Genomic DNA, 21,129 nt, shown 5'->3' on the forward strand with positions numbered 1-21,129 from the left:
AGAATCTAGCCCGAAGTGGGGTCCGGGTGGAATGGTAATAGCCAGTCAGGATCTCGGGGTCTGGGGTTAACGTGCAGCTCTGACCCTTGTAGAGAACTGGAGTCTAAGGCAGGGAAACAGGCAGAAAGAAGCAAACCAGTTCCGCAGAGTCACCAACACAGTGGGGTTTAAGGGAGGCTACAGCTCAGCAGGCAGTACCCCCCCACACACACCCCCACCCCCATTGACTGCCAGCAACCACGGGAATGCCAGATGCACAGTTCAAGGCAACCAGGCCAACTCCAGCCCTTGCCAGGCCTGGGCACAGATGAGCTTCTGACCACTGTGGCTCGGAAGCTGGACAGCTGCACTGGAGGGACAGTGCCCAGAGCAGGGCAGGGCAGTCGGGGGCTAGCAGGCTTAGGTCAGGAAGCAATCTCCATCCGGAGTTGGGAGACCTCCAGCAAGATTTCCAGCTTCTGCTAATTTGAGTCCCATGGTGTGCAAATGACCCTAGTGCCTCAGAGAGACAGCCCTGCTTGAGACTAAAGGGACAGCAGCTGGACCAACGCTCCTCCCTCCATCCCACTCTTCATGCATCAGTCAGGGGGGGTCAGGTACCTCCTGCTACATTCACACCTGTTCACAGTACCCATAAGCCCTTGCCTGACAGTGAACATGCCCCAGAAATAATCCCTAGGGGTCATTTTCGGGGTTGGCGAGATCCTAAAAGGTCATCTAAGGTACCATTCTCATGTGATCAAAAGGGAAACAGAGGCATGGAGATGGGCAGGGGTGTGCCCCCCACCCTGCTGTGACCCTGGGCAGTCAGCATCATCTCTGAGGTCACACCACCTCTGACATTCCCTGGTTCTGCTTCAACAGGATGAACATGCAAAATTGTAAATTGATGTTTCCAAGTCACACAGAATGGTGCTAGTCCTAAGCCCCAGTGAGGGTCTGGCTCTCCTCTCCCTCATGTTTCCTCTTCCAACAGCTGGTCCCCTACCACTTGTTCTCGAATGAACTCTTCTCCCTCTTATGATCATCACAAGCATCTCAGGAATCTCTGGTTCAGACTTGCCTGCTCTAATATTGTGCCTGTTTCCGGAAACTGTGTCACTCTCCTGTTCCCAAGGCCTAGCACCCGCCTTACTGCTAGCTGTGGTCCAGTGCCCAGCTGTACCCCACAGCCCATGACCTGGCCCTCTGAGCTGGGCCTGTGCAGCACGGTGGGGATAGGATGGTGGCCAATGGCAGCTTATGAAGCAGGTGCTTCCTGCTGGGTGAGACTTTTGTATGAATTCCTTGATCAAATCCCCAAAGAGGGCTATGTCAGGCAGCGACTATCACTACTCCCATTTTACAGATAAGGGAGGTCAAGGCCAGCTTGCCAGAGGTCACTGGCTAAGAAGTGGCAGTGCCTGGGTGTCCCCCTGACAGTCAGCTGGTTGGCTGGACTCTGTTTCCCTGGACTTTGCTGCAGGCCTGGACAGGATTCCTCCCACTGCCACCCTCTGGCCTTGAGTGCCCACTCTGCTCTGTGGCCATGGTTGGTTCACCTCCCGGCCTATCTCTCTCTCTAGCTCTTCAGGCTTCTGCTACGTCATCCTCCAAGGAGGATGCAAGATTTAATGGCCCTAGAAGAACAAGCGGGGTGTAGGGGGGTGGACAAGAAGAAGCCAGAAATCAAGCCTGGTTATCTGCAAACATAGACCCCATAATAGCACCCATGAGGCTCGCTCCCTGTCTCACTCACTCACTGGGAGTCACTGGGCTGCAGCTTTAGGGGCTGGCGGCTGCCTACCATCACACCCACCCTCTGGGGGAAGTTGAGAAAGTTTGACGGTCCTGTGTTCGGATCCCAGCTCTGTCCCTCACAAATTCTACAAACTTGAGGCAGTTCCAGGTGAAGGGTAGCTCTCCTGGCCTCTGACTCCCAGGCTGTGAAATGGGGCCGATGACACCCTCGGTGGGTGACCTTCATGAGGACATACGGAACACCCAGGTCACGTGCCTGGGCCCCAGTGAAGACTGGTTCCCATCCACACCTTTCCCTCCTTGTGTCCTGCACTGTGGCCAGGGCGATGGCCTCTCAGGGCTGAGAAGCCTGAGCCGTCCCCACGATGCCCAGCATGTGGTTGGCAGGGACGCGAGCACACTCAGCACGCTGGAGATAAATACAGGGTCCAGGCACCTGACTCTAAACAATGGACTATTCTGAGGTTTTAATTGCTCATCAAGGGGAAGGCAGGCTCTGGGCAGTGACCAGCCCTGGAGAGTCAGGACAAGCACTGGAGCGGCAAACACACCAAGCTGCGGGTACGGAAACGCCAGCAAACAGGTTCCAGATCCCAGAATGTTACCCAGGGCGGCTGCTTAACAAGGCTCTAGGGTGACCACACTTGGAGTGGACAAGTGGGGAAACTGAGGCTCAGGGCAGCGAGCGCTTTGACAAACGCTCATCAAGCCCCTTCTCCAGGCTGGGCTCTGTGCTCAGCCTCAGGGATCTCACAGCGTGTGGGGACACAGGGATCTCACAGCATGTGGGGACCCACGCAATCACGGGGCCTGGTGACAACTGCCAGAAGGAGCCAGGCCGGGGTTGCGGGAGCACGAAGGCACGCCACACGAATCACATGGGTCCTGAATCCACTCCTTCATTCGTTTACTCACCGATGTGCTCTGTGCTCGCCTGTGCCAGGCACGGCCTCGGTGCCATCGACGCAGCCCTCAGTAAGTTCCAGTCTCAGGGCGGAGGGAGGTGGTCACAGATGAACGAAGAGACATATGACAAAACACGGGGGCGTGTGACGCTCTAGAAAAATACAGCAGCACAAGGGGACAGCAGGCACCTGCCGCCGACCAATGTTTTAGGTAGATGGGCAGGGGGATGCCAACGATGGCCAACTAATGTTAGCACATGAGGTGGGCAGGGCGACGGATGTTCTAGGCTCCAGTAAAGAGGGGAACCAAGGCCCAAGATGACACACCTGGGGGATCACAGAAAACCCGCAGCAGAGTCAGGAACCGCCCTGGGGCTCTTGCCTGGTAGGTTAGAGCCGATTCCCTGCACAGCATGACACCCCTCTGCGCCCCCCCCCCCCGAGCCTCCCCTTCCGCTCATCCTCCCCGGCTGGGTGGGGGCCGGAGCCAGGCCCCGCAGCTGCTCCCCGGGCCCTGCAGGTGCCACAGCCCCCCCGCCCTCGCCGCCTCCCGCGGACGTTGCTGGGGCCTGTGGTCCCCCCTTCTGAGCTCTGAGCCCTTGACGAGCATCTGCCAAGACTGGACGTGGTGCGGCTGCCACGGATCCACGAGAGGATTAAGCCAAGGAGGGTGCGGGAGGCCCCCGAGGGTCTGCGGCCCACGGCGGGCGCCTCCCCTCCCCACGTCATCCCCCCGCCTGGGTGCCAGCCCAGAGCATCACTCCCTCCCCTGGGTGCCTGGGCTCCGACGGCACCCGTGTCCTCTCGCGGCAATGGCCACTAGGCCCTGGACGAGGCTGCCAGCCCCCAGGGAGCCAGCCCTGGACCAGCAGAGTCCCCCCCAACCAGCGCTCCACGAACGTGCCCCTTCCTGCTCCCAGCCCCGAAAAGCTGAGCCTTGAAAAATCAGGCAAAACTGCAGGTTCCGAGTCAGCTTCTTTAACAGCCTAATGACCCCGGACAAGTTAATTTTTTTTTTTTTTTTTTTGTAAATGAGGATAATAACCGGTGCCTAAGGTTCTTGCAAAATTATATGGTGATTTTAATATCATTGTTTCCGTGAAACAATCACAGGTTGAGGTGAGAGTATTCAATTTGTAACCTGGTTCTACGATCCTTCCCACAATGTCCTGCCCCACCGTGCCCTCCTCTCAGCGAACCTGCCGCTGACAGGGAGCTCACTACCTGCTGAGCAGCCATCCTATGTTTTGACTGCTTCTGAGCAGTTAGGAGCTGTCTGTGGCTCCAAGATCTGCCACGCTGAGCTCTGGGATGGAGAGAGTGGGTGGTGAGCCAGCCGGGGGCGGGGAGGGTCTGGGGAGAGGTGCAGGAGGGCGGAAGGGGGGTGCAGGAGCTGAGAGGAGCACCAGGGAGCACTCCGGATGGAGCCCCTCACGGGCTGTCAGCACCCCCTTCCCAGAGAAGCTCCCACTCCAGGTGTGAGCTGTGCTGTAGCCCAGCCCTTCCAGAAGGCATCCTGCCTGGGCTGCCTCCTGCCCAGGGCTGCTCAGCGGTGGGACCACGGGGGCCTGGGTTCTCAAGGCCTGATGTATGATTAATGACTCTGATGAGCTCACCAGCCCGTGGAGGGAGGGCAATCTGAGGGGAGGCCAGAGGAAGGCTGGTTATGGATTTTAACCCTCTGATGTTACTGGCTGGGAATTTAACATCAATAATTCAAGGCAGTGGGGAGGAGGGGTTGAGAAAAAGGAGGAAGAGAGAGGGAGGTAAGGAAGGAGGGAGAGGCGCCAGGGAGGGTGGGGGAGGGACAGAAGCACAGACGGGTTCGGGGAGTGCTCCCCACGTGCTACTTCCGCCTCCCTCGGCTCCTCCAAGCCCCTCTGCCATCTGCACAGCATCACCCCCATGAACGGCCACCCCGTTACCGGGTTCAGAAACTGAGTCTCAGAGAAGAAAAGCCAGGGTTTCAGGGTGGTGGGGCAGGGCGGGGTGGGGCGGGAACAGACCCAAGCCCAGAGATTCCAGAAGCCAGGTTCTTCCTACTGCGCCCTGACTCTGGAGTGCAGCCAGGCCAGGGAACACAGAGGGTCCCCGCCAGCGTCAGGACACCAAGCCCGGGCCCACACACCGGGCCCCACGTGTGGCCAGCTGAGGTCACGGGGCTTTGCCCCTGGGAGAGAAACCAGCCATTGGCCTTCTGGACAGCACCAGAACTTTGTTGCTGGAGCTGAAAAAATTAACTGCTATATTTAAAAGCATTGTTCCGTTGCTAAGGCAACAGAGGGCCTAAGAATAATATAAAAAGAAGATGATATGCCAGGTTGTCACTGGCAACCCAATTTTAAGGGTGTGTGTATGTGTTTTAAAAGAAGTGGGGGGGGGGGTGAGGTTCAGACTGTCTTCCCCAGTCCCTCTGGTACCATCTGCCCCAGGGACATATCCAAGATGTAGCCGGGCCTGGGATCTCACTGGGCTGCCCGGGTAGGGCTGGCGGGCTGGCACGTCCTGGCCCCGAGCCTAAAGATTAAGGCGGCTCCCTCCTCTCCCTCCCTGTGGTCCCCTCCGGGCAGCCCCCCACTCCCCTCAGCTGTGGAACCCCAGCCAGAGGCACGTCTCCAACACACAGCCCCAAAATAACTTCTTCCCGACCTGGGAGCTTGCAGCCAGCCTGGCAGGCTCCCCGGGGACCACCAGGGAACACAGATGGTTGGGAGACAAGAGCAGGAGGCGGATTTATTGATCTACAGCCTGGGTGTCAGGGCTGGGAGGTGGCTTGGGGCAGACATGGGCACAGAGTGGCCCGGGCTCTCGGAGGGGTCCTGGAGAGAAGCACGAAGTCTGACCTCGGTCTGGAGCCTGGGTCCCCGGGGCTCGGAGGGGACCCACCAGCAGGCCCCATGAGGGACGAGAAGGTGGATGGGGACCGTGGCCCCTTGGACACCAGCTGGCCACTTTTTGGGGCCGGGATGGAAGCTCTCGTGGGATACACAGAACTGGATGGCAACAACAGACAAACAGAGCCCCCCCAGGGCAGCTCATCGACAGTCATGTTTCGGGAAGACATTTGTCATTGTTACCTTTGTCACAGTCAAACAACATGGAAGAAAGCTGTGAAATCAGCCCAACTGGGGGCCCAGGCCAGCTGTGCCACACGCTGCTGTGTGACCTCGAGCAAGGCCCTTAGCATCTCTGAGCCTTGGTCCTATCATAGTGGTAGAAAGACAATGACTTTTTTTTTTTTTTTAAGGAGTGTGGCTTGGCCTTGATAAACTAATGTGTAATGTTCTCCATGGATGGCACCATCCACCAGGAGAAAGCTTTACCTTAGCATGTCTCTGTGTCAGGCCACCCCTGAAGGCCACAGAAGTGCCTGGGGACTTTGGGAAGGAGAAGGGAGAGTGGCCAGAGGAGATGTTTGAGTGGAGGTAATCTGGGAAGGATTCTTTGAGGAAGTGACTTTCTAAGAGGCTAATATTTCTAGGCAAATAAGTGAGGGAGGACACGCAGCTGGGGACCCAGAGTGGCCAAATGTTCCTGGGCGGCGGGCGTCGGGAATTCCAAAGGAAGAAGAAGATCTAATAGAATGAGGATGGGAGGGAGAGACATTCCAGGCAGAGGGAATGATGTGAGCAAAGGCATGGAGGCGGGAAAGCCCAGGGAGGTTCTGAGAGCAGCGGTCAGGCTCGCCAGGCCAGAACCTCCAAGGAGGGGTTGCTGCAGAAGGGAAGTGACCAGATCTGCATCTCAGAAACAGCTCTGTGGGTTTGGGAGCGGGAGGCAGGGTGGCCCATGGGCACGCTGGTGCAGGCGTGCAGGCCGGGTAAAGGAACCCGGGCTAAGGCGTGGTGAGGTTTTACGGTTCATCAGGTGCATGCATGTCCGTTACCTCCCTGGATGGACAGACGGTACTGCCCAACCCCAGCTCTCTCCCACTCTTGCTTCCAGGGCCTCCCAGAGGCAAGAAGTACCTCCCCTGTATAGATCGCCCACCCTCTAGAAGTGGCGGGTCCAGGAGAGCTGCAGGGGCAGCGACGGGGAGGTCTCATGGGGGGGTATGGTCGTGGAGGGCTTCCTGGGAGAGGAGCAGTGGAGGGCACTTTGGGAAGACAGGTGCAGCACGAGTAGAGCCTGGTGGGGGACTGGTCGTAGTGCCCTGGGGACACAGCTCCTGGGCCCTGCCGCAGGGAGGCCCCATCGGAGAGGTGGAAGGGGGCAGTTCGGTGACCTGGGCAGGCCTGGGTCATGGAGAGCCGGGTGCTGCAGGCTGAGGGGCTGCAACTCCTGTGGGCAGTGAAGGCCTGTTGGGAACCAGGAGGGGCCAGGAGGGTGGGAGATGCGAGCTAGGCAGCTTGAGGAAGCCGAGCGGGGTCGGACACTAGCACCTCGCTCCTCTGCCCTCCTTTCCCTGCTGAGTGCTGGCACCAGACCTCCAGCGGCACGTCACGGAGAATGGGGATATTCACTCAACCACTATTCTTATTTCAACAGAAGACACCAGCCCCCCCACCCCCAACACCAAGCCTCAGCCTTCCTGTTTCCCGTTGCAGGGACAGCTAGGTGCCTGGGCTTCCTTTCCCATGAGGGAGGTGCCCAGAGTGTGTTTGGGAGAGGGTCTGGGCCTCACGGAGTTCAGGCAGGGTCAGCACAGGGGCAGAGAGTGGCCCCAACGAGGCTCAGCATCTGGGGGACCAGAACCTGGGTGGAGGCTGCTGGGCCAGGGCCGCCCCATGAAGCTTGGCTCTTGCCTTTTCTCCTCCTTCGACAAATATTTATGGAGCATCTATTATGTGTCAGGCACTATTCCAGGGGCATTGAACCAAACAAAGGTCCCTGGAATCTTGGAGCTTCAATTCTACTGGGGAAACAGTCAACAGTCAACAAATAAGCATCACGAGGTAGTAATGAGTCCTGTGAAAGAGCAACTTGGGGCAGCCCAGGTGGCTCAGCGGTTTAGCACTGCCTTCGGCCCAGGGCGTGATCCTGGAGACCCGGGATCGAGTCCCACATCAGACTCCCTGTGTGGAGCCTGCTTCTCCCTCTGCCTGGGTCTCTGCCTCTCTCTGTGTGTCTCTTATGAATAAATAAATAAAATCTTAAAAAAAAAGAAAAACAACTTAAGGGGAGGGAAAGTGGCCAGAGGTGTTCGAGTGAAGATGGACCGGAAAGGCCTCCCTAAGGCGGTGGGATCCTAAGGGGGTGACATTTCAGCAGAGGCCTGAATGAAGCCAGGTGGCCGTGGAAAGAGTATTTTGGGGGAAGAGGATTTTAGGTGGGAGGAATGGTACATGCAAAGACTTGAGGCAGGAATGAGTTTGGTGTGTTTCTCGGACTCCTCATCCAGTGCTCTTGGGGGGAAAAACAGACTCAGAGAGGTCAGGCGTCTTGCCCAGAGTCATACTGTTGATTAGCGGCCAAGCAGGGTGAGGGGACAAGTTTGCTGCCTGTTGGTCCCATGGGCACCTGGCCACATTTCAGGGCGTGGGCTCCAGCTGGAGTGTGGGTGCTGGCTGCCGACTGTCGGCGAGAGGGCTCCGCGGGGTAAGACGGTCACTTGGTCAACAGACACTAACCAAGCACCTACCACCTGCCAGGCGCTGGCTGTGCGGGGCCCCGACATACAGCAGGGGTCACACGACGGAAGCCTGGGCCATCGTGGAGCCGACGTCCAATCACGGCTGCAGAACAGCCCAGAATCCGGGGGTCCCAGAATGAACGTGACTGTGTCGGAGCCTCAGAGGATTCTGAATCACTCAGGCACAGGTTCGCGGCCCGGGGCAGCTGGCAGGGCCCTTCCGCAGCACTTGGTCCATTTTAAAGACAGAGGGATTGAGGCCTGGTGCGCTGAAGGCCCCACGCGTGGCAGCCAGTGGCGGAGCCAGGACCTCACGCCCCCTCCAGTCTCCCAGCCGAGTGGGAGGCGTGTGGGCGATGGAGATGATGAGCAAGCACTTGGGAGCCAGACAGACTGGCTGCGTGCCCGCACCTCACGCCGGCTGTGGTGTGGAGTGCTCGTGAACCTCAGCTTCCTCATCTGAAAAATGGGACTAAGATGGCATCTGTCTCCAAAGTTCCTGTGAAAAATTACGAAAACATATGTACAGGGCTAGGCGTGGTAAATGCCCCAACTGCTGGCACTTGTTGTTATAATTGTTAGTGAAACTTCAAGGAGGGTGACGGGCACTGAGGTGGACACTTGACGGGATGAGCACTGGGTGTTTTTCTGTATGTTGGTAAATTGAACACCAATAAAAGTTAATTAAAAAAAAAAAAAAAAGAAACTTCAAGGACACTAGTATCTCTTTTTGAAGGTGACAGAGATGGGACTCTGGGGGGCTCTGAACAGCTGACGGGCCCCAGCTGGCAGGCTGGATACTATCCCACATAGGGTCTGCCCGGGTGTTAGCTGATGGAGAATGAGGGTCGTTTCACTCCCACCTCAAAACAGAAACAGCGTGTGTGTGGCCTGCCCTGCATCCTCGCCATTCCTCCCTCCCCTTCCTTCCTTTTTTTTTTTTTTTTTTAAGATTTTATTTATTTATTCATGAGAGACACACAGAGGCAGAGACACAGGCAGAGGGAGAAGCAGGCTCCACGCAGGGAGTCCAAGGCGGGACTCCATCCCAGGACCCTGGGGTCACGCCCTGAGCTGAAGGCAGGCGCTCAACCACTGAGCCACCCAGGTGACTCTCTCTCCTTTTTTCCACCCTCTTCTCTGTCTCTGTCTCTGTCTCTCTTACACCCACAGACACACACACACACACACTCACACACACACAGAGGCACATGCTGCAATTAAGACCGCAAGACTTTAACCCACCGCAGGAAGTGGGAGCCAAGACCAAAGGGAAGCAGAGAAGTTTCTAGAAGAGTCTAGCTTGGAGTGGAGGCACATGTTTTAACCCACCCTCTTGGAGGGGCTGAGACTAAACCCTGATGGGGTTGGGCCGGTTCTGACATCAGGAGGCTAAGGGCCTGTGGTCAGGAGGGGCTGGTAAGAAATACAGCATTGATATGGCAGGAGCCCAGGGCCCAACGGCCAGAGCGGGGGCTCAGTGTGTGTGCCACAGCAGCCATGCACGGCAGGTGTGCAAAAGGCCCTCCAGAGGACTTTCGAGAGGGAGAGGAGGGTTTCATTTGAGCTTCGAAGGACGAGGAGGATTTGGCCAAATGGACTTCGTTGCTCAGTACGAGAACAGCACTGCAGGCAGAGAACTAAACAAAGCACAAAAGCACACAGGTTGGGGCTTCTAGGGTGGAGAGCAACAGCAAGCTTCCAGCGGCCATGTGGGCTTCTTCTAAGTTGGAAGTGAGAAGGGAGGAAACAATAATTCTTCCATTCATGCAAATAACTCACTCACCTAAAAAGAGCCGGGGCAGCAGGACATCATCCCTTCCTGCAACTGAATTGTTCTGTCTCCCAGACTGAGTGTGGCCCTGACGTGGGAGGGAGACAGCTCCAGAACAGATATTCCTGACCAGCAGGTGGTCACTGGCTGCGCCTCACTGCTCAAGAGACCCAGGGCCCACCTCCCCGTGCCCATCAAGAAGCCCCAAGCTCCTCCGAAAGCCTCGCATTTCCTGGGACACCCGTCCTGCTGGGGCTAAAGCCACGGTATCGGGTGGATGATGCAGTGACCGGGCTCAGGACAGGGACACAGCCAGAGCAGTTCCTCAGCCTCCCCTCAACCACATGTCACCCCTGGTGGGATGATGGGTCATGTGCACCACGGCGGGGAACCAAACCTCAGAACAGTGCGGTGCCTGGCCTGAGTCCTACACCTGGTTAAGTGGCAGAGCCAGGGTCTGGAACCAGGACGGTGGAGCTCCCTTCCATTGGGGAGGCTGTCTCTCACCCCTAAGTTACACAGGCCAAGAATGGAAGCCCAGATGGGGAGCGAGATCTGGTCCTACAAGGACTCAGACTGGAGGGTCTCGGGGGCCTGGCCACACCTGCTACTCCAGGGGCCCAGCCTCTTGGAGAGAGCAGGCTCTGGCTTTCCTTTCAGCCAAGTGTCCTTTCCAAGCCACCTTGGCCCTTCCTACGGCTCCCCGGCCCAGCCTTAAACATCCTCTCAAGCCTCCATCTGGGTCCCAGATATTGAACCATCCTCAAGGCAGCCAGGGAACCCCATGATCGGTACACTGAACCAGATGTGCTCGCAATAGCACCTCCAAGCCAGCCCCGGGGCTACTTTCAGGCCCCAGAGTGCAACTCTTGAAGAGACTAAGGGAGAAAACTGCTACCCCTTTCTCCACTTCCGGCAGTTGTGGGGCACACCCCACAAACAGAACGGCTCCTTCACAGGTTGAATCTGTTTGGACACCCCTAGAATAGCTCTGGGTCCCGCTAGAGAAATGCGTTCACCTGGTCCTGGCTCCCCCGCCTCAGGCACTGAATATCCTGCATCATCATCCCACCTTTTCCAACCCTATTATGTACAATTCCTAGGCAAGGTGTTGAAGGAGTTACAGGTAAAACAGGTAGGACCAGAGCCAGGCTCTGATGATCAAGAAGCAGAGAAACTGGAATCCTTGGGCACTGTTGGAGGGGATGTAAAATAGCACAGCCACTGGGGGAAACAAGATGGTAGTTCATCGAAAAATCAAAAATAGAATCGCCATATGATCCAACAATTTCACTTCTGGGTATTTATCCAAAAAAAAAAAACCACTTTGAAATTAGAATCTTGAAGAGCTATCAGCACTCCCTTACCCCTGCAGCATTATTTACAATCCAAGATGGGCATACAACCCAAGTGTTCACTGACGGGTGCGTGCAGAGAGAAAATGCCGCATGTACGTACAAGTGGGATATTATTTCGCCTTAAAAAGGAAGGAAATCCTGCAGTATGCAGCAGCACGGGTGAACCTGGGAGACATTATGCTAAGTGAACGAAGCCAGTCGCAGAAGGGCAAATCTTGTTTGATTCCACCTAGATGGGGTAGGAAAAGAGTCAAGTTCACAGAGACAGAGAGTAGGGTTTCCAGGGGCTGGGGGAAGAGAGAATCGGGGAGGGTGCCGTTCAGCAGGTATGAAGTTTCAGGTACACGAGATGAAAAAGGTCTAGGGCTCCGCTGTACATCACGCCTGTAGTTAACAGACACTGTATCGCCCGCTTATGATTTTGAAAGGGTACACTGCGTGCTAAATGTCATCACAACAACAGAAAATAAATAAATAAAAATTAAAGCTCATAAGCTAGACCAAGAAATGGAGATGGGGCCCAGGTTAACTAATAATGCTAATAGCGAACATTTATAGGACTCCTATCCCGAGGTTTTGCGTGTATCAATTCATTGAACACCGGCGACGATACTATGGAGGGTGTCCCATAATCATCTCCACCTGACAGAGGGGTAAACTGAGGTACAGAGAGGTTGAGTGACTTGCCCACCATGACTGCAATCGCTCTGCTCCCGAGGACAGAGCTGGGACTGGAATCTAGGCAGGGATTCACATGAATTTCCCATAGACGCCAGGGCTGGCCCTGATGGAACCATGAGATCGGCAAAATAAATTTGGCCCACTCTTTCTTGCCCCCCCCATCCCTCCCTCCCTCCTCTCCTCCCTCCTTCCTTTCACTTTCAACAGCTATTCAACAAGAATTCATTGTATGCAACAGCTGGGATATGACAGATATGACAGGACAGCCCCTATCTTGCAGCCCAGAATAGGGGACAGAGATAGCAAAAAGACAATTGCAGAGTGACAAGTCCCAGTGTGGGGGTGAGTCCACGGGTGCAGAAGCACATTGGACGGACGGCTCAGGTGTGGAGGGGCAGTCAGGGAAGGCTTCCCAGAAGCGGCATCTAAACTGCACCCTGAGTACCGAGGAGGAATCAGTGTCACACGTATGTGTGCGTGTGCATGTGTGTGCGTGTGTGTGTGTACATGCATATGCCTGCCAGCTACGGGGAGGCAGGTTAGGCCCAGAGCTTTCTAGGAAGAGGGAAGCACGTTTGCAAAGGCCCGGGGGCACAGAACTGCACCACAGTCCAGGACGTTGTGGCACAGACGTGCACGGGGTAGGGGCAGGAGAAGGAGCTGGGCTCTATCCCCAGGTCCCTTGCAAGCCACTCTGAAAGGAACTTGGCATTTAACACTGGAGGCCACAGGGAGCTATTAACGGATTTTATGCAAAGGATGATGTGACCTGATTTGTGTTTTTGAAAGCTCCCCCTGGTGCACCGTGGAGAAGAGACTGGAGGGACGCATGGTGGGGGCCAAATCCAGGTACAGGCTCTGAGTAAGACAGTTACTGGCAGCGGGGTGGCGGGGGGGGGGCACACCTGACTTGATTGCTTGGCGGGGTGGGGTAGGGGGAGGGAGGCAGGTCCTAGAGGAAGCCTGGGCCTGGGGCATCCCAGTCCTTCCCGAGCCCCTCTTCTCTCCACATCATCTCCATCCTCATCCCACTGTCACAACTGGGAGCCATGGAATTTGGGGGCAGGGGTCGGGGTGGGTGATTCCATGAAATACTCTACTTCTGGCTCCATCCCATGACCTGGGAGCCATTTTACCAGCAGAATTTGTGTCCCCACCATAAAATCATAACCCACACGCATGCACATCCGCCCCACAAAAAAAGATGCTGTGGGGTTCAACAGAACTGGCTGATTCTGATCATTCCTGTCACTATTTGTTTCACCGTCCACGTGCACTCAGCAGCAGGCAAGCAGTACCAGGGGCCAGGAGCTAAAGAAAGGCCAATGGGAGAAAAACGTAAAAGTGAGAAAATTCCTAAGTAATAATTTTGTTCTTGACTACAAATTGGGGGGAGGGAGGTATCAATATAGTTCAGCAGTGGAATGGAAAGCAGCACAAGTTTCAGACGAGGGGTGAAGTGCTCCTGAAGGTTTCTCCTGGTCGAGGCTGGAGAGCTATCTGATTAGCTTATTCATGCTAAAGAGTGAACGGCAACAGGGTACCCCGACCCCCCCTAGAGCTGCTAGCAGCTTGGCTCGAGGAATGGAGAGCAAGGAGCTTTCCCCCCACTGCCTCCCAATGTCATCGTCCACCTGGACACCCAGAGAGCACAGCCTGGAGTGTCTCCAGGGATCACCACAGCCTCGGGGCTGCCTAAATGTGGCTCATCTTCTGCAAGTTTGCAGGGGCAAGCGTCAGGTCGTGTCTCGGGATGAGCCTTCACGATCCCTCCTACCACCATCCACGTCACCTTCCAAAGCCACTCTAAATGAGCAAACCAGTTAAGTTCAGAAATCCACCGGCAAGGTGGCTCGAAAACAACGGGAAGTTATTTCCCACACTTCTGGATGCTGGGAAGCCCAAGATCCCAGATCCCAAGGCATCTGTGGTTTCAGTGTCTGGTGAGGATCTGCTTCCTCGTTCACAGATGGATCTTCTTGCTGTGTCCTCACATGGTGGAAGGGACCAGGAAACTCTCCGGATCTTTTCCAAGGGTGCTGATCCCAATCCCTCACCACCTAATTGTCTCCCAAAGGCCCCGACTCCCAATACCATCACATCTGTGAGCTTCCAACGTGTGCATCTGGGGGGCACACGCAGTCAGTCTGTAGCCCAAGCACAGAACCTAAGTAAAAAGTGTGCTGACTCTGCAAAGGCAGCTTTAAGATGAGTCTCCGGTACGCTCACCCCTGCCACAGTGCTGCCCGTGAACCCCTCCGAGAGCAGCTGGTGAAACTGGGTGACCCCGAGAGAAGAGGCTGCCTTCACATGCAACGCCTAGTACCGAACCAGCGCAGGATGGGCTTTGTTTCACGAGGTACTACTGCTGCCAAAGCACGTGGGTAAAAATGCTTATCCAAGAACACCATTCCGCAGATGGGAAAACTGAGGACCAGCGAAGAGACGTGGCTCAGATCATATACTCAAGAGGTTCCTGAACATCTGGCCACACCACCCTCCCAGATCCTTTGACACACACAACGGAGACTGGAAGCATCCAGCTCTGAGCTGATGTCAGTCTGGGAGCAGGTAATTGTGAAGGGGGCGGAGCCTCCGTAGTGAGGTGTGATGCTAAGGTGCAAGTCTGGTGCCCTGTAAAGAACTGGAGGTCTGAGCCCCAGCCCCAGCTCGCACAAACACACACACACACACACACACACACGCCCTGCACAAACTGGGGCAAGTCACTCAACATCCCTGGTTTCGGTCAGCAAATCTACACGGGCAACAAAGGCTGGGTTACGTGGGATCACTTCAAAGCCCGTCTCTGGTTTAACAAATCTCTGTCTTTGATTATGCGTATGTCCAGTGAGCGAGGAGGGGAAGGTAGAAATAACTATTTTTATCATATCTGCGAGATATATTTTTCATGCCTGGTGATTATTTGATTTTGTTTTATTCTGCTTTTAAAATACAGCCGCTGCAGAGACAAGGGGGATGGTGTTGCATTTGTGAGTCATTGGTCTGCACTGAGGTCACCCGCTGGGTCTCCTCTGAGGCCTCAAGTTCCATCTCAGCCGGGACGGCGCGGACCCCAGGCCTAGGTCGGGCTAGGGCAGGAGTCAGGTGGGGGCCAGTGGAAGCCAGTGAAGGACTCCAGGAGGGTCCCCACACCCGGACAAGCAAGAGGACAGGCATCTCCCCCCAGCAACTTCGAAATGACAGTCTTCAAGCCTTTGCCATCAACAATCCTGCATCCACCCAGCGAAAGGGTGGGCTGGCCGTTTGTTGCAGAGGATTCACAGAGGAGGAAACAGGTTCAGAGCGATCAAGCCACTTGTCCAAAGTCCCTCAGCAAGTGGATGAGAAAGGCAGAACCCAAACCCAGGACTTGATGTTTTTCTACCCAATTTGTAAGAAACAGACCACCCTAGGCAGGATGCACCCCCATCCAGAGGCACCTCCAGGCTATGAGTAGCATCCCCCGACTAAGACCATTTCAGGAGGGCCAGAAATGCAGCTGTGCCTCCAACCCGGCCCCACCTGGGCCACAAGCCTCCCCCAGTTACAGAACAAAGGGATGATGGTTCCTTACAAGGAAAAGCTGTGGAGAGGCAAGAGCGCAAAGCCCTCTTTTCCTGATGAATTCTGCTCCAGCTGGGGAGGGACAGGGCTTGCAGGGCTGTTGTGGGACCGCCTGAGGCAGCAGCAAAGGGGTCACTGTGACTCCCCTAGAACCACCCAGAGCCCAATTATTACCTGCTGCTGATGGTCCTGCTTCCTCCCAAACAGGATGCTTGGTGGCCTGGACCGAAGATCTGTAGGATCCGTAAATCAAGCTATTAAGCCAGTGTCTGTATGGAAACTGCACAGGGAGCCAGGGTCCTCCATCCTCTGTCCCTTCTCCCCACCGGTCCCCAAAAGACACCACCAGAGATCCAGGCAAGGCTCAGCCACTCCGGGTAGCAGGTGTACTGTCCCCGTGTTGCCGGTGAGGAGCTAGTGACTCAGAGGCAAAGCGACCCGTCCCAGGGCCAATTTAAGAACCAGGTGCTATTGCTTTTGGAGGCCTCGCCCACATCATACAAGGCACATCTCATTCTGCATGTTTTCTTTGGCTGACAAATAAAAAAAAAAGAAAAAAAGAAAAGAAAAACAACGCTGATTTTTAAAAATAGTTTTGCTTTTGAAATTATTTGCAGGCAGTAACTAATAAGATTAACGATCAGCTCTGCCTTCTTAGCAATCATCATCTATAATCAGGCACCTTGGCAAAGGTGAGGCACGGCCGCGAAAGAGAGGGCTGTTTTTATAAAACCGAAACCAAACAATTAATCATGTTTGAATACATTAACTAAATATTCATTCTGATCAGTCGTTATCGTATCTTGGGACCCCAACTTTTTTTTTTCATGTCTCAAATGTTTTTGTAAGCCCTGGAGGAGCACAGAGGCCCATGATGCTACCTGGGTAAATCGGGTGCCAGTGGGGAGCTGGGATGTGAGCACAGGTGTCATCCCAAAACCAGGTTCTTGGGCAGCCCGGATGGCTCAGCGGTTTAGCACCGCCTTTAGCCCTGAGTGTGATCCTGGAGACTCGGGATCAAGTCCCACATCGGGCTCCCTGCATGGAGCCTGCTTCTCCCTCTGCCTGTGTTTCTGCCTCTCTCTCCTCTCTGTGTGTCTCTCATGAATAAATAAATAAAACCTTTGAAAAAAAAAAACAAACAGGTTCTTTCCTGACCTGGGAGCTGCACCCAGGGGTCAAGGCTCCTCCTCTAGGTTATAGGAGGGAGACTGCCAGGTGGACACCAGCAGACTATGTGGCATGGAGGGGGGCTGTGAATGATGTCCTCTGAGTGGCTGCTAGGAATTGTAGGGGGTGGGCAGTGGGGGGAATGGGTGAAGGGAGTCAAAAGGTACAAAACTCCAGTTAAAAAATAAGTAGGGCCTAAAATCAATCAATCAGTCAGTCCTGGGGTATAAATGTACAGCCCGGTGACCATAGTTGACAGCATGGTATTGTATATTTGAAAGCCACTGAGAGAAGAGAGCCTAAAAGTTCTCATCACCAAAAAAAATTTTTTAAACTAGGTGTAATGACAGATGCTATCTAGACTTATTGCAGTCAGTGGTCATTTCACAACATATATAAATACTGAATCATTATGGTGTACGCCTAAAATTAATACAATGTTATGTTGATTATTATTAATTTTTAAAGATTTTATTAATTTATTCATGAGAGACACAGAGAGAGAGAGGAAGAAACAGAGGGAGAAGCAGGCTCCATGCAGGGAGCCCGATGCGAGACTCAACCCCGGGGCTCCGGGATCACGACCTGAGCTGAGGGCAGATGCTCAACCCCTGAGCCACCTGGGCGCCCCATACATAGACTTTTTTTTTTTTTTTAAAAGAACCTTATTTAAATAGGATTGTAAATTAATAATCATTTTAATCATTATTTTATTTAGATTTAAATTTTTAATTAAAAAGAATCGTGGATGTTTGGTGTTGAACAAGCAGAGTGGTGGGAGGTGAGGTCACTGGGCGCTCACAGTACGCCAGCACGTTACACATCTGCTCACGGGAGCCCCAGAGTTACCCAATTTGGGGCCTAGAGGGCACAAGGTCACCTCAGGCAGCAAGAGGTGGCGTCAGCAGGTGAAGTGGGAAGTCGGGCCCTGGAGTCCAAGGTCCTAAGCACTGTGGAGCAGCGCGTCTCTCACGGCGCAGAGGGATCCTGGTGGCCCAGAGTGGCCGAGCAGCAATACTCCAACATCTGGAACAATGCAGGGGAGCAGAGCGGTCCCTCTGCAGGTGGCCCCAGGGTGGGAGGTGGCAGCGAAGGTAGGCAGGTCTCAGCTCACCAGAGGAAAGAACCCTGCACCAAGCAGAGCTGGCCGCTGGTGCCTGGGCCGCCCTGGGGAGCACAGCGGGCGGTGGGTGTGCAAGGCGGAGGCCGGGCGCCGGGCACGCTGGCCGGGATTCCCGCTCTGGCCGGGGAGCTGTGTGAACGTGGAAGGCACCAGTGGTGATGCTCTCTTCCTTCCTCAGGTCTAGCCTGTGCAGGCCTCGGTAGCTCGGGAGCAATTCCTGCCTCTGGCCAGATGTGGGTCCAGACGGGCTGGAGGGGGGAGATGACCACAGATGTAGGAGGCTGAACTGAGAGGCATTTCCTGGCGACACAGAACTGGTATTTATTGAGTTTTTCTAAATACTAGTTATTTGAGCTTTACATGTGTCATCTCATTTTCTCCTCACATCCTCTGGGGTTGGTGTTCTTACTCTCATTGCACAGATGAGGAGCCTGAGGCCCAGAGCAGCTCAGCCGAGAGCCTGGGGACGGGTAACCACTGCCTGGCCTCTCGGGGCAATCTGAGAGCCACCTTCCCTGTCGCGCTGTGGGGGAAGGGACGGGGTGACGGCCTCTCCCCATCCCTGACACCCCCAGCCGGGACTCCAAGGCCTAGACAGCCCGGCCCCTGGGGATCTCAAGGTTGTAGGAGGGAAATGGGGGCACAGAAAGGACAGGTGGGGGTGCGATGGGGGAGACAGTGAGAGATGGAAATGAAAGTGACCTTGAAAAAAAGGAACAAGGGAAGAAAAGCAGAAACTAAAACAAGTGACAAAGAAAACGAGAGTATCCAGAGGAAGTGGCCAAGGGGCGCGGCGCCACCAAAGGAATCCCCCACAGCCTGGTATTTCCTTTCTTCTCAGAGACTGGGGGTGGGGGACCAGCTGACCATCTGCGCCACTCGTTGTCATTCGTCACTTCTCGTCACTTCGGGGCCAGAGGCAGCCGAGTGGCTTTGGTTTAAGAGGCTTCCTCCTGTGGCCCAGGGAAGGAGCGCGACACAGAGCTCGGAGCCCGGGGCCGGAGGCTGGCACGACACCTACCTGCCGGGTGCCTCGGCCACCTTGACTAGATCTCCCTGGGCCTCAGTTTCCAATTTCTGCCCTACAAGATGGGTCTAACCATCCCGAGCCCACAGTACCCGTGTGAGGACCTCCTGGGAAGCCCTCGCCCGTGCCAGGGGGAAGCAGGCAGGAAGTGAAGGGTAGTGCCCAGAGCTGCAGGATGCACCCTGGACAGGCCTGGGGGTGCACACCTGGCAGGAGGGTCCAGTCTCATCACTTAAAACATTTATCTGAGGCTTAGTGGTCCTTAATCCCTCTGTGCCCAGTTGGCCCAAGGCTGAAGAGCTTTCGGTCTTACTTTTAATTACAGGCTTTGCAGGCAGATTCCCAGCTCCTTATCCCACCTCTCCCACCTGGTGGCTGCGTTACCTCGGGCAAGTGCCCTGACCCCTCTGAGCACCCTTCTTCATCTGTAAAGCAAGAATGAGAGGCATGCCTGCCCTCTCGATTGTGAGGGTTCAGGGGGACTGTGTGCACAAAACACCCCATCCAGGGCCAGGCGCACACGTCCACCAGCCTCAGCCCGGGCAGCACCCAGCCTGACAGGGAGCTGGACGCGGCAATGGTCTGAGCGGCACTGTACCGGCAGGGAGCACGAGGGACCGGGGCAGGGATGTGGGACTGGCTCTGCCACCGTGTCAGACCGGGTGGAGAGGACAAGGCATGAAGCACAATCCCAAGGGAACAGCAGGAACAAAGGCACAGAGGCAGGGAGGAGGGGGATGAGTTCGGGCACTGGAGGATAGAGGAGGCCAGACTTGTCCTTATAGGTTGAGGAGCTCTCTGATCCACATGGTCACACTGGCCCTGGAAGTGACATGGGCATGTCACCGGGGATGCTCCGTCAACCTCTGGCTGCAGGGCTGGCTCCCTTGGCCAACTTGCTCGGGCCATGACCGCCTCCAGATGGGCTCCGGGAACTCCCCCGGGGGATGGGCATGTGAACTGGCCTGGCCTGGGACCCACAGCTGGAGTGAGGCAGCTGCAGTGGTGAAGGTGTCACAAGGCACAGGCTGGGGGCACAGGGAGGGGAAGGAGGGGGTTTCTCCACCATGTGTTTGCTCGGAGCTCGGCCTTGTTTGCATAGAGGGCAGCTACTGCTCCTGCACATCACCTGCCTCCGCGGGGCTGCAGACCAGTCAGTCCCAGCTACCTCCCACACTGACTGGGGGTTACCCAGGCTGCCACAGCCACGTGGTCCCCACTAGGCCATCCAGGGGCAAGCAGAAGTCAGGCCACTGGCGCCATCACCGCAGGGCTCCTGCTCACTTGCCCAAGCATCAGGGTCTCCATCTGCAAAATGGAGACACTACCCACACCCACCTCCCAGAAGCTTGTGGGGATGAAATGAGACCCCGGACGGGATGCACTTTGCAGCAAATCCACAGAAGTGATCCATCACTGGCAGCGCCTCTCCTTTCCTTGCTAATTGGTCCACTACAGGGGCCAGGGCAGACGCAGGCCTGCTTTATCCTGCACTCTGGCTCTATGACTTGAGACAACTCACTCCTTTCTCTATATATCAGCTCACTCATCTGCAAAATGGGGAAGAAATCGAGTGAGTGTGTGTCCTTTGGGGAAAAAAAAGGCAGTTGGCAACACTCATCCGCACTACCCTCATCCACACCCTTTTACCTCTAGGTACCATGGGTTTCCCAGGACTCTGAACCCCCTTCCCAAACTTGCTATTAGAAAAGGACCTGAATTATTGAAAGTCAGCCCTTGACACAAGCATTTGTAACAAAAAAAGAAAAGAAAAGAAAGAAAAGAAAGAAAAGAAAAGAAAAGAAAAGAAGAAAAGAAAAGAAAAGAAAAGAAAAGAAAAGAAAAGAAAAGAAAAGAAAAGAAAAGAAAAGAAAAGAAAAGAAAAGGACCTGAATGGGGCACAGGGTGGCTCAGTCGGTTAAGTTCTGCCATTGGATCCCGGGATCCTGGGATCGAGCCCCACATTGGGCTCCCTACTCTGCAGGGAGTCTGCTTCTCCCTCAGCCCCTTCCCCCACTGTGTGCTCTCTTTCTCTCTCAAATAAATAAATAAAATCTTTTTTAAAAAAGAGGACCTGAAATAAGTCATTTATCTTTTAGTCTGAATGAGCCCCCACTGACTTTAGAGCTGGAATGTTCTCTACGAGGTTCAGCTCGCTTCCCTCCCAACTCCCTACCCATATTACAGAAAGAAAAAGCAAGAAGAAGAGCAG

At 55.0% G+C, this 21,129-nt stretch overlaps 1 protein-coding gene across 3 annotated transcripts in view; it reads right to left on the bottom strand.

The window, feature by feature from the left end:
• The window catches only part of HIVEP3 (HIVEP zinc finger 3), a 457,593-nt gene that overhangs the window by 167,712 nt on the left and 268,752 nt on the right, over positions 1-21,129 (bottom strand). The window contains exon 1 of one of the 3 annotated variants that reach the window (XM_041738463.1): positions 15,772-16,035. The exons of the other annotated variants lie outside the window; for them this stretch is intronic. The gene's annotated coding sequence lies outside the window, so the exon portion shown is untranslated. Of the gene's footprint in view, positions 1-15,771; positions 16,036-21,129 lie in introns of those variants that run through there. 3 annotated transcript variants of the gene reach the window in all.

This window comes from Vulpes lagopus, chromosome 23 (genome assembly GCF_018345385.1).
Source record: "Vulpes lagopus strain Blue_001 chromosome 23, ASM1834538v1, whole genome shotgun sequence".
In the NCBI taxonomy this organism is placed as follows: domain Eukaryota; kingdom Metazoa; phylum Chordata; class Mammalia; order Carnivora; family Canidae; genus Vulpes; species Vulpes lagopus.